Source organism: Heloderma suspectum, chromosome 1, assembly GCF_057233095.1.
Source record: "Heloderma suspectum isolate Gila_16-S chromosome 1, 16-S_ref, whole genome shotgun sequence".
NCBI lineage: Eukaryota > Metazoa > Chordata > Lepidosauria > Squamata > Helodermatidae > Heloderma > Heloderma suspectum.
The window spans coordinates 324,949,025-324,962,070 of record NC_139458.1 but is presented as its reverse complement, the minus strand read 5'-3'; positions in this window follow the sequence as shown (position 1 = coordinate 324,962,070).

Genomic DNA, 13,046 nt, shown 5'->3' with positions numbered 1-13,046 from the left:
GAAATAGTCATGCATGCACCAGAGGGTGTAAAAGCCAGAATGGAACAGAACAGGCCGGAATGGCCCCTTTATTTTATTTATATAAAAAAAAAAACATTCCAAAAAGAAAAAAATGTTAGAAACACTTGAGAACAATATTTTAGGACTGAAAGCATTGCAATATTATATAGTTATTAACCCCATAATGCTCAAAGCCCAAACAGAACAGAATGGAATGGCCCAGAATGCCAACTTCCAAGTGAACCAAACCAACCAAATCGACCAGTCACTTATGACTAGATGGGAGTGATGGAATAGACCACAACATTTCCACAGAAACCATGTTCCAATACACATTCCAGCTGGGCAACAGTCTATACTCCAGAAAATGGCCCTGAACACCAACTTCCAAGTGAGCCAATGTAATTCTCCTGTCACACGTAACTGGAAGGGAGTGATGGATTAAGCACCCAAACGTTCACAGAAATCACAGTTTGGGACCTGTTCTGGCTGGGCAATAAACATTATCTCAGGAAAATGACCCAGAATGCCAACTTCCAAGGGAGCCAGATGAACATATGGCTAGATGGTGTGATGCAATCAATTTTCTCGAATACAGACTGAATGGGTACTGCAACATGCTTTCTGTGGGTATTTTGTGGTGGGTTGCATCCCTCTCATACAGTTATGTGTGGCTTGTGAATGTTGTTTGTTTGGCTCACTCGGAAGTTGGCATTCTGGATCATTGTCCTAAATAAAGACTATTGCCTCAAATGGGTACTGAAATGCAGTTTCTGTGGAAATTTGGGGGCTTATTCCATCCAGTCATGTGTGGCTTGTGAATTTTGTTTGTTTGGCTCACTCAGAAGTTGGCATTCCAGGCCGTTTTCCGGAAAACATTACTATTGCCTGAAATGGATACTGGAATGTGGTTTCTATTAGGGCTGTGCTAGGGATGTCAGAGAATTCTGCCACAGATTGAAATGGGATCGAATCGCCCTCAATATGTGCTACCGAATCCTCCACGGAATGGCATGATGAGGTCCCATGGAGCCAGCGTTCACGCAGCTCCTTTTTGTTGTTGTTCCCAAAACAGTGGAATTTATGAAGATAATTACGGAATAAAATCTGTGAATAGGAAGAATAGAATGCAAATAGAATATAATCCCATTTGTTATGATAATAAATACGTATTTTCCCTGCGACCACGTGGCTTTCTTTCGCAGAGTTGCGAAGTGTACGTAAATCCTCAATCTTCTTTTTTTTATTGTCTGTCAAGGTGAGGTCAGGTGAGGTCAGGTGACTGAGATCCCTCCAGGCCACACACACCCTACCCCACTAGGAAGATAAGGTCATCGAGGGGAGGGAACTTAAGGGAGGAGGGAGGGGAGGAGAAGGGGAGGGAGTCCAACCATTTTTCCCACCTTCAGTTCGGTCATCACTCGCTTCACTTGCTCGAGATGAGAGGCGCTGCTGCTGCAGACAGAGTGTCCGCAACTGGGAAGTGTGGCCCTGGTTCTACGGCACTGTTCAATCTTTATTACAGTGAAGGTATGTTCTTTGATATACTTTACATGGATGTGCCCCTATTTAGTGATTTTGTGGTGGCATATGGTGGGGGAAGGCCAGCAGCATTATTTCATTATTTTATATTATTATTTTATATTCATTATTATTTCATTATTTTATATAGTGAAATAAAATCACTATTTAGTGATTTTGTGGTGGCATATGGTGGGGGAAGGCCAGCAGCAAAGGACTCCATCCTCCAGCAGCCTGCATTTCAGGCTGCATGATGGACTCTATCCTCCAGCAGTCTGTGTTTATGCAGCTTCTTTCCTTTCTGTGGGAAGCTAAATGTGTGCCTTTATCTTGGGGCTTGGGGCTTGGGTCGGGGGCTGGCTGCAGCTGCACATGAAGGGGAAGGCCAGCAGCCTGTGTTTTGGCCTGAGAAGGACTCCATCCTCCAGCAGCACTCTCAAAGAACTTTTACTTTACTATATGCGATTATAGGCTGTTTACATGATTTCAGCTTTGCTATAGTGAAATATGTTCCTGAGTCATTCTCTTACCACCACCACATGCATTTATGTGTCCTCCTGCCCACCCCAGAGACATGAACATGGAGAAAAAAATAACCCGTACTCAGTCCAGTACTCAAAAGATGTACGGACGTTGGAGATTCAGTGTGGAGGTTGCAGTTCAATTATATTTGGAGGAGGAAGAAACCCAAGGTGTAACCAGCACCAATAGCCACAGCACCAGTCCACCCTGCAACCACAAGCAGCACACACCACCAAATGCTACTACAGAAACAGAAAGTGGCACAGCCAGCCACATCTCGGGAGGAACAGGAAAAATGTGCATGGATGGTAAGCAGAAGGGCAGTGTGTCCAAAGCAGATGAAAATGTCCCCAAGGAGATTCTACAGCACCGGAATGAAAGTCACAAAGTCTACATCATTCCAAAGGTTGAATCTGGCAAGACTCAGTCCTCCCACAAGCTCTTCAGAGTTTTAGCAGTGAGGACAATTTTAGACAACTCTTGTGTAGCTTTGAAATAGGTACATTTAATTTGCACCTTGTGGTGTATGTTTTCTCAGTGCTAGTGCAGTAGTAGCCTACATCTGCACCTTGTGGAATGTTGATTGCAATTCCAAGCTATGTTTCATAGATTTCTATAAGCATATAGTGTTTTCTCATTGCTATTACTCATGTGTAAATGGTGCATTTATCCTGAAATTCTGCTTCTATTTGGAATCTTTACAGAAATGCCCACAACCATCCTCCCTGCATCCAAGAGTGAAAGTGGGACAGAAGATGAACCAGGTCCAGAGCTACCTACTGATAATTACCTCGTGGGCAGTGGTTCATGTAATTTGGAAAATAAGCCTGGAGGACTTAATTTCAGCAGTGATTCACACATCGATGATGATGATGGTAAGTCCTTCAGTACCAATGTCCCTGAGACTGAGTCTGTGGTCAAGTCTGCAGGGTTCTTTGGGTGCAATCCCAAATGTCAGGGACCAATATCCCCTGCTAAGCGGTCATCATCATCATTAACAATGCCACCAATAACAGCATCCACAAGCAGAGATGAGCGGAAGCATGCAGCTCCCAATGCCATCTCATCTGAAACTGAAACTCTCATTCACCAAAGAAAAGATGGTGGTAGGGTGAGTTCTTATGTGTGGTGCTTCTTCAAATATGAAAAAAATGATCGGTATGTTGTAGTTTGCGATGTTGGTGGAAGTCGTGTGCACCTAGGAAAGGAAGGGGGCTGTGGATGAGTGGGCACATCTGCCATGAGGCGACACATGGAGGTGCACCATTCACTTCTCATGCCCAAAGACAGTAAAGGCAAGTCCCTCTCACAACCAGCCAAAAAGAGCATTACCACCATCTTTGCCTCATCTTGCAAAGACCTAACGCAAAGTAGTTCGGGTGAGAAGGGCATAGAAGGCAACTTAGTTAAGAGGCAGATGTCAATGGAAAAATGCCTCACGCTGACACAGAAATGGTCAGGAGCGCCCTGGTGGCCTCTTTCAGTCTACTCCAGTAGCTAACTCAAGTCACAGACAAAAGGATTCTTTTCAGGGCTTTAATACTTTTACAACTTAATGACTCTTTCAGATGCTAATCACCAGCAACTAAGCAAGGAACAGCAGAAAATGTTAGGCAGGTTAGGCAGTTGGTCCCCGTTTGAAGGAGAATTACGGGAAGACCCTGAACTTATGGGTGAGGGAGAGTTCCTCCCTCTTTCCCTTGGGTCCTCGGGACGCGACTGTTGCTTGCGTGCCAAAGGAGCGCTACGCCTCCTTTCCGCGCCCTCCAGCTGTCGTCGCTCCCGGCTTCAGCGTCCAGCATCCAGAAAGCCCCCCTCCAGCACTCTCTCACTGCCAGGTTCACTATCTATCTCAGGAATGCTGGCAGGAGGAATCTCTGGCAGCTGCTGTGCCTGTGAGAGATGAGCACGCTCCTCTAATCAGAACTGCTCTGGGGTTCTATCAGCTCAGTTTCCACCCTGACAGAAATTCCCCTCAGACAGCATCCAGGAAGCAAGGTTGAATCGAGCCCTGACAGAGTTCATTGCTCGATGCATGCTGCCCTTCTCCATAGTGGTAGAGGAGGCCTTCCGGGACTTCATGAAAGAATTGTGCCCTCGGTGGGAGGTCCGTTCTCATCACTTGATTAGTGGCATTGCCATTCCAGCCCTGGCTTCTGAAATCAGAAGGGTACTCCAACAGGATTTGAAATGCACAGTTGGAGGAAGTATACATTTAACGAGTGATACATGGACAAGCAATCAAGCAAAGTTTTATCTGTGTGTCACTGTGCAATGGGTATCTGTCAATGAGATCTGCAGACTGACTCGGAGGTGTGTCCCCAATTTTCTTGGGGACACACACAGCAGAAAACATTACAAAGAAAATTGATGGTGTTGTTAAATCCTGGTTCATCCCCTTAAATCTAGCAGTGGGCTGTTTAGCGACAGATAATGCCTCCAACTACCTGAAAGCAGTCCTCATAGCAGGGCTAAACCGCATACAGTGCATTGCACACTGTTTGAACCTTGTGGTCCATTCAGGATTGAACAACGCATCTCCTAAAATAGGCAAGCTACTTAAGATGGCCCAATCCATTTGCACCCACATCAGGCAGTCCTGCTCAGCAATGGAGGCAATAGGCACCATCCAATGTAGCCGCGGTCTTCCACAACACAAATTCATCTTGGACATGTGCACATGTTGGAACACCACATTGCATATCCTAGAGAGACTCTGTGAGCAGAAAGCTGCTATAAATGTCTACATTTTAGAGAAACAACACCCTTCCAAATTTTATGTCAAACCAGAGCAGTGGGTTGACATATTAAAAGTATTTTAATATATATAGTATATAGGGCCCAACACTACTGAGTGCAGACTATGCTTCACTTGGCCAAGTTCTACCTGTGCTGAAGATTATAGAGCACTGAGAAAATGCTGAGCTGGGCTTTGTAAGCGTACCACCAGTACTGAAGACAGTCAAGCCCCCAATCCTGCAGTTAGGCTTGCTGAATTCCTTATACAGGAGATTGGCACCAACAAACAAATCACTTTGATGAGGAAGGATATGAAATACATTGCTGCATCATTCCTTGAACCGCGGTTCAGGGATAGCACAATGAAGGAGGTGCAGCAAAGCCAGAACCCTGACTTCCAAAGTCTAAAAACCTATTTAACAGAGAAACTCATACTACAAGAGAGATGTTCTGGATGAGAAGGAGCTGGGGAAGAGTGAGGCTAGTAGGACTACTACCTCCCCTGAAGATAATATCTGCAGCAGCAACATCACCGGCAGGAAGGGCGATGTTGCTACAGCAGCTGCACCACCACAACATTCAGGGACATCTCATAGAAAGTTCTACTTGTGCTCCTCATTGGCAGTGGAACCCGGTGTAACTGTGCAGGAGAACCATACAGAAAGACCCAGGAAAAGATCTGCTTATGATGTGGCTATCCAGGAACTGAAAGCTTCTGCCAGAGACAGTTTCTCAGTAATGCACAGCAGACCAGGGAATGATTCTCTTCTCTCCTGGGACACAAAACGTGGAGTTTGGCCAAATCTGACCAAAGTTGTCATTTGGCATCTATCTTGCTTTCCCTCGAGTGTGTCCTCTGAAAGGCTTTTCTTTACCACTGGGAACATTGTCACCAACTGCCGAAGTAGACTAGCACCAGCACATGACTCTACCCTTGCCTTTATATGTTCAAACAGGAAATGGATTCCTAAGCAGCACCTCCCTCCACCACCACCAGCTGAAACTGTCAGCATAACAGAGCAGTCATCAAGTGACGAGGAGGACCCCTTGGATGATGATACGGCCACTAATGTGACTCAAAGTTCTGAGGAGCAATGATGCAGAATCATGTGTCTGCTTGTGATTGTGTGTGTGACCCTACGTTCATGCACATTTTCAATTGGTGGAGAAAAAAACATTTCCAAATGTGCATGAAGAGGCAACTCACAGAGTGGTGGTTGTACCACCACCAGCAGACACATTCCACCGTAGCCAATAGGGCTGTACGAAACCCCACTTACCTGGCTCCGCTGGGTTCTGTGGGGGGGAAGGTAATCTGGTCCTCCCCTTGGAATCCTCCATGGCCAGTCCGCCGGCCGGACCGATCCACAGCAGGGCCCCCATCCGCTGCCGGGCTGCTGTGGATGCAAATGGCATCCTGCATAGGGTTATGATAGGCTACATATATAGGCTACGTATATAGGGACGCAAATGGTGTAGCGGCCGCCATTTGCATCCTTGCTTTAGCCGTGATAGATTCCATAAATATTTAGGTAGCCTATCATGGCTACAGCAGGGACGCAAATGGCGGCCACCACAATGGTGCAAGGATGCAAGGACAGAGCCAGAGCCAGAGCCCCATTTTTTTTTATTTGCGAGACCCAGGGTTTGAGGTTAACAAGAACAGTAAACGAGATGAACAGAAATGAGAAATACTCAGAAATTAATACAATCACAGTCCCTGTCCGAGAAAGCAAGACAGCGGCGGAGCACACAGAAGGCGGGAAAAATTCCCACCAAGGGAAAAAATGTGTAAACATTTACGGAAAAACAAACAAACGATTCTTATGGAAGTTACGTGGGGAGTTCCCGTCATGAGAAAAATACTTAAACATTTAAGAAAAATAGTGTTTTTGCCAGAAGTTACATGGACTGGTGGAGACAGACAGCTGGTGGGTGAAGGATTTTTTTGGCGGTCGGTACATATTTATCTATGCAATTTCCAGAGCTGGGGAAAAAACGGGGAATTCTAGGAGCTTGCGGACAGCAGAACGGGGCAGAGAATGCAAACTGCGGAAGTCAAGAGGGATGGTAGGAGCACAGTTCATACATCCCTAGGCTGTGCACGCCCCGCCCCCCACTTCGCATACTGATTCAGACCTTCCAAAGCAGCCCCATTTCACTCTGGAACAATTCAGACCCCATCCACTTCGCTTTGGATCTGAATCTAAAGTGAGATTCGGATATCCGAATCACTCGTTTTTGACGATTTCCCATTGACTTGCATTGGAAAACACAAACAGCCATAACGTTCTCAGTTTTCATGATAAATAAATGAAATTTGGGCACCTAGAAGCCCCCATGGGGCTGATTGAACCTGCCAAACTTCAGGCAGTTTGGCCCAGTAGTTTTTGTGCTAGGTGCAGGTAATTTTATTTTTTTCAACAAAAACTCTCAAAACAAAGAGCTATAACTTTTCACTGGTTGTACAGAAATGCATGAAATTTGGGGACCTCTCAGCCTCCATGGAGGGGCTCCCTTCTGCCAAATATCAAATAGTTTGGCCCTGCAGGTTTTGAGCAGAAACTCAAACCAAACTCAAAAGGGATAATTAGAGAAGCTAGGTGTTGAAGCGGTGGAGGGCACTATCCCTAATCTCTGCTGTAGGTTTCTTTGAAGTGCAAGTAACCCCGCTCCCCCAGTACTACTTTCCTATTCAGCTTCACAGTGGATGACCTCAGGCTCTCTTTGGCTGAATTTGGAATACACATTACCTGGGAAAACACTGGCAGGCAGCCTGGCAGAGTAGTTTTTGTAGTAATGTGCTTTTTAACACACAAAATGAATATTTTATAATTATTTCATTTTTTATTTTATTTTATTTTTAGCCACACCACACCTGCCATACTTCAGACAGTTTTTAATTTAAAAAAAAAATGATGCAAATGAACTGAAGGAACTGAGAGTGTAGCAAAGTGCATATCATTATCCAGTTTATATTTGTATATGCAGGTGGTGATCTGGTTGGGCACTGGAAACCTCCACCTTGTGGACCCATACTCCCCCCCCCCATCTCCTGCATGGTGGCCTGCCTAAGCCTCTTGGGGGTGAGAGACGGGGAGCTTGCAGGAGTTCTGGCACTACCAGCCTTCTGCTTGCCCCTGCTGCCGGCCTGCTGGGACGTGGGGGCCTCTTCCCTGAGCAACACTGATTGTTGCTGCCTCCTTAAGTGCAGGAGCAGAATGCTGGTGGTGTAGTGCCCTGGCTGTTTCCCCCTGCTCAGAGACACCTTGCAGTGGCAGCAGATGACAGTGCTGGGATCTGCTCCCAACTCAAAGTGGTCCCACACGATGCTGCCCTGATGTTTCTGTGGAGACAGAGACTGCCTGCCTTAAGTCTCAGAGGTCACCACATGAGCAGGGGGAACAATGGAAGGGGGGTTGGGTGCTGGAGCCTCTGCCTGCTGCTTCTTTTCCCCCACTTTCTGGAAGATCTCCTCGTTTTCACCTTCCACCACGCTGAGAACGTCAGACACCTCTGACCTAATGTCCCTCAGCGGACTTCCTCTTCCACTACAGAAGGAGATGCTGCTCCTTTGGCAAGAGTGCTACTGCTGCTGCCAGCACCAGCCCCCTCAAACAGTGTCCTCCGGGAACTGTAACTTGGCTTTGCACTCTGCTGCCCTACTACACCCGGATGCACTATCCAGACTGCTTGCCTACAAGTGCTGCTAGTCCCAGCAGCACCTCGCCCACCTCTGCCCCTACCAACAAGATCCCCAAAATGCCTCATATTGGGCTTGCTTGCTTTGCAACACACAGTGTAGTGTTAATATTATTTAAATAACAGATGTTAATGTGTGTGTAGTGCTTTGCCCACTGCTTTTGGAAATGTGGACTGAGATGCACTTTGATGCACACTGTTTGGTTGTCCACAGCAGAAGTGCACACACACACACAAGAGCAAAAGAAAAGCAAACACTGAGCTACATACAAGCAAAGGGAGGGTGGTGAGGACTATAAGAGGAAGAAGAAAGGGTATTATTATTATTATTATTAGGAAAATACAGATATTAAAAATGGGAAGGGAAGGAATACAGGAATCAAGAAGGGCGGGGTGGTGGTGAAGGGGAGCCAAGAACAAGGACAGGACAGAATGAAAGTAAGGGCAAACTAATGGTTGAGAGAGAATTGAGAATGGTGTGGGGGGGGGTAGCTAAAGAATGAGGGAAGGCAAATAAAGTACATTTTTCTGGTTTTTTAAATAAACAAACAAGAAGAATGAAAGGTAAAACCTATTACAGAAGGGTGGGGGCGAGACAAAGAACAAGGAGGAGACTCAAACTAAGTACTAAATGTTTGGGTTTTAAAATAAAGAATCTATGAAAGAAAGAGAATAGTTGAAATGGGAAGGAAGAAGAGCAGTAGTACAAACACACACACACACACACACACCTCTAGCCAATAACTTCAGACAGAGCCCTCTCCAGTAACACCACCAGAAAAATCTCTGTCCCTTGTAGTGAGCAAACGCCAAACACAGCCATTTTTCTCCAGTTTCCTCCAGTATTCTCCCGCTCCTCCTCCACAACTGTCACTAATTGGAGACTGCTGGGTTATGTTCAGCCCGAATTTGGCAACTAGAGTTGCCATTTGCCAAAGCTCCCTCCCCCCTCTTCCTCCCCCCTCCCCCTGTACCCCTCCCTGATTTCTCAAGTTGATACATTTTGGAGCCAGGCTGTCTGGGCCATTCAGAAGGCATCAGAAGAGCTATGACTCTCTCAGATGGACCGCTTTGCTTTGAGGTGCCTAAGTGCTGTTCTGATCTGCCTTGGATCACACCGAGGTACCTCCAAAGCAGCCTACTTTGGTTCGTTATTCAGGATTTAGACCGAAGTGGTGCACAGCCCTAGTTTCTGTGGATGTTTGTGGCTTAATCCATCTAGTCATGAGTGTTGAATTCCATCTAATCGTGTGGAAAATTCCGGCAGCAGCCAGCAACAGGAAGAACAGCAGTGAAGAAGCTAGGAGAAAGACCAGACATGTGTGAAAACCTTGCTGACTTGTTTCTGAGCCCAACGCAAGTGACTTGGGTGTCTGAGGCAGGGAAAGAGAATGTGTGGGCTCCGCTGGGCAGTGTCCCCTTTAAAGAGAAACTGCCCCTGCTAAAGTGATAGTAACTCATAATTAGCTACAATGGAAGTGCAGCTGGTAGTGTTCCTTTTACATTTCATATCTTTAATTGGTAGGATGGATTATGTTCATTCCATAAATATGAGCATGGGCTTTGCACTTTAATTGATCTTAATGTACTGCCATGCTTGCTGGAATCTGCTTTCCAATGGGGAGTTGAATTGGACAACGTTTGGGTCCTTTCTAGTCTTGCGTTTCTGTGATTGAACATTCTGCTCACATATGCATATTCATCACTTGGGAACTCCAGTATCAGGGGATAGCATGAACCTGTGAATGAACCGCTACAGATCAGACACATCACAGAGAGAAGTTTCATATCACCTCGAACATAATGTTTTTTGTGTGTTTTTCCCATGGGGACAGTTACATATTCAGCTGTGAGTCATCAAGTGTGGAGTGATGAAAGATTACTCCACAATTGATGTTGTCAGCCTTGACATTGCTGATCACTTGCTGGAGTAGAGGATGAAAGGGAGCCTGGATTTAGTCCACAGCCCACATTTGGTGTTGTCAGAGAGCTGTCAGCCTGGACGATCTGTACCCAACCTCCCAGTACTGAAAACTGGGTTTCTTCCTGCTGGAAGAATTAAGCTGAATGGACTCTGTGGACTTGGTAAATAGGGATTGTGTGCATTAAGCAATCTTCAGAGCATAACTCATCCTTTACTGCATGTAGGACCCAAACCCAGAAGACCCATCACTCAGGAAAGTCTGTTTCCTTACACAGATTCCCTTGGTTGGCATACTGTTGTAGATCTATCTTGTTTTTAACATGGATCTTTCTGTATTATATTTCACTTTGCACGCACACACACACACACACACACATTGAGCAGGCAGAAGTGTAATTTATTCTTCAAAATATACAGTTTGTGAAGGTTCTGTGTCCCAACAATGCTGCCGTTACAGCTGCCTAGACTCCCATCAAATTGCCTACACCTAACCAAAGACAGGGCATAATACCTGAAAAGAAACCGAATTAGGGAGATGTTACAAAATGGACACCATCAAGAGGATCATGCTTTGATTATATATGACTGCCTAGATAGCACTTACATGCAACCTGATCCCAAACCAGTTGTCATGTCAATGTAGCTGACACTGCATTCTGATCTGAAGCACATGGGGCAAAATCCTAAGTGGACCTTTCACTCCTCCCTCCTGCAGCATTCTGGCCCCTCCCAAATCTGCTCAAGAGGGCCCCTGCCCTCTCAAGCAGAGTTTGAGGGTGTGCAGGGGCTGCAAGAGAGGGGGTAAAAGCTCCCCTTCCTGTTCCACTGAAGAAAGCCATTCCTTCAATGGGAGGTGTTAACTGGATGCAGCCCATTTATACTGAAGTAAGCCCTACTGCAGGGGTCCCCAACGCACCGACCACAGGCAGCTGCAATAGTGCCTGCATAGTTCTTCACTCCCTATCCCTTTCAAAAATTAAAATTAAATAGAAAACTGAGATATGTTAGTGTGCCAGGTTCTCCTTCCTGTTCTTGAACCTGCCACTAATCAGCTGTTCAGTGGGCAGAAAACAAGGCAAAGGGGTAGAGGGGAGAGAAAGAGTGAAGCTAGAGACTGGGGGGGCAGGGGGAGAGAGATGGAATCAGAAGAGAAATAGCAAGGCTAAGGGCTAGGGAGGGAGAGAAAGAAGGCTAGGGATGGGGGAGGGAGAGAAATAGTGAGGCTGGATGCTAGGAGTGGGGAGAGAGAAAGAGAGCAAAGAGGAAAGGTCTGTGTGGATGAAAGAAGATTGGGTGGGCCAGGAAGCAACTCTTTCTATATCTCCCTCCCTCCCCACCTCAAGTCTTGCTATTTCTCTCCCCTCAGCACACACACCTCTTCACTAGCCAGGCCCCCACAGCAGCCATTATGTGACTTCCTCGATGGGAGCCATTTTGTGATGGTGCCCACAGCAGGTTGGGGACCCCTTCCCTACTGTTTAAAATGCATATTTTCATGAGGGCATCCTTAGAATCAGAGGGAGAAAGCAGACATTAAATACGTAGCTAGCAGCTATGCCTCCCCCCCCTTCATTTTTGCTCTAGTGTATGTGTGTGGGGTGGGCTGATCTGGATTGGGACCCTAGTGTGGGGCATAGAAGGGTTTTAACCTTCCCCCTAGCCCTGCTGTGGACCACATCTCCATTGCCCCTCCCCACCACCAATTTATACTGCAAAACAGTGATCCACTAAAGTAGATGAATTAAAGTAAATGAATTACTATTTTGCAATATATCCCACAAGCAAGGGTCTCATCTGGAACAGGACTTCTGCACATACCCTAGAGAAAAAGTTGAAATAAGTTATTTATTTATTTAATCAATTTATACAGTGCTTACCGTAAGATACCAGAAGATATCTCTAAGTAGTTTACAGAAACAGATTAAAATTAATTACAAATACAAAAACTCATCAGTTAAGGGCTCAATCCTCTGTATGTTTAGACAGAGAAAAGGCCTACCACTCCCAGTATGCTGGGAGCTGTAGGCCTTTTCTCTGTCTAAGCATTTTTTATTTTTTTTTATTATTTTTATTTATTTCATTTCTATACCGCCCAATAGCCGAAGCTCTCTGGGCGGTTCACAAAAACTAAAACCAAACAACACACAATAAAACAATTTAAAATATATAGAACATTAAAACCACAATATAACAATACAACCACAATAAAACCTCGCAGCAGTACAGGAGTTTAAAATACAGATTTAAAACAGCAAAGATAAAAATTTAGAAAACTAAAATGCCTGGGAAAATAAAAAGGTCTTCACCTGGCGCCGAAAGGAGTACAATGTAGGCGCCAGGCGAACCTCACTAGGGATGCATGCATAGCATGCATGCATAGGATTGCACCCTAAAATGTTTAAAACCAAATGTTTAAAACCAGCTAAAAGCACAACACTTAATAAGCAAACTCACTGGGCAGCACAACCATTCAGGAAAGGCTTGGGCGAAGAGAAAGGTCTTTAAGAGATGCCTAAAGCACACCATAGTTGGTGTCTGCCAAATATTAGGTGGGAGGGGATTCCAAAAGGTGGACATGGAGAAGGCCAACTTCCAGGTTGCCACCAGATGGCAATATCTAGGTCATGGTGCAACCAGC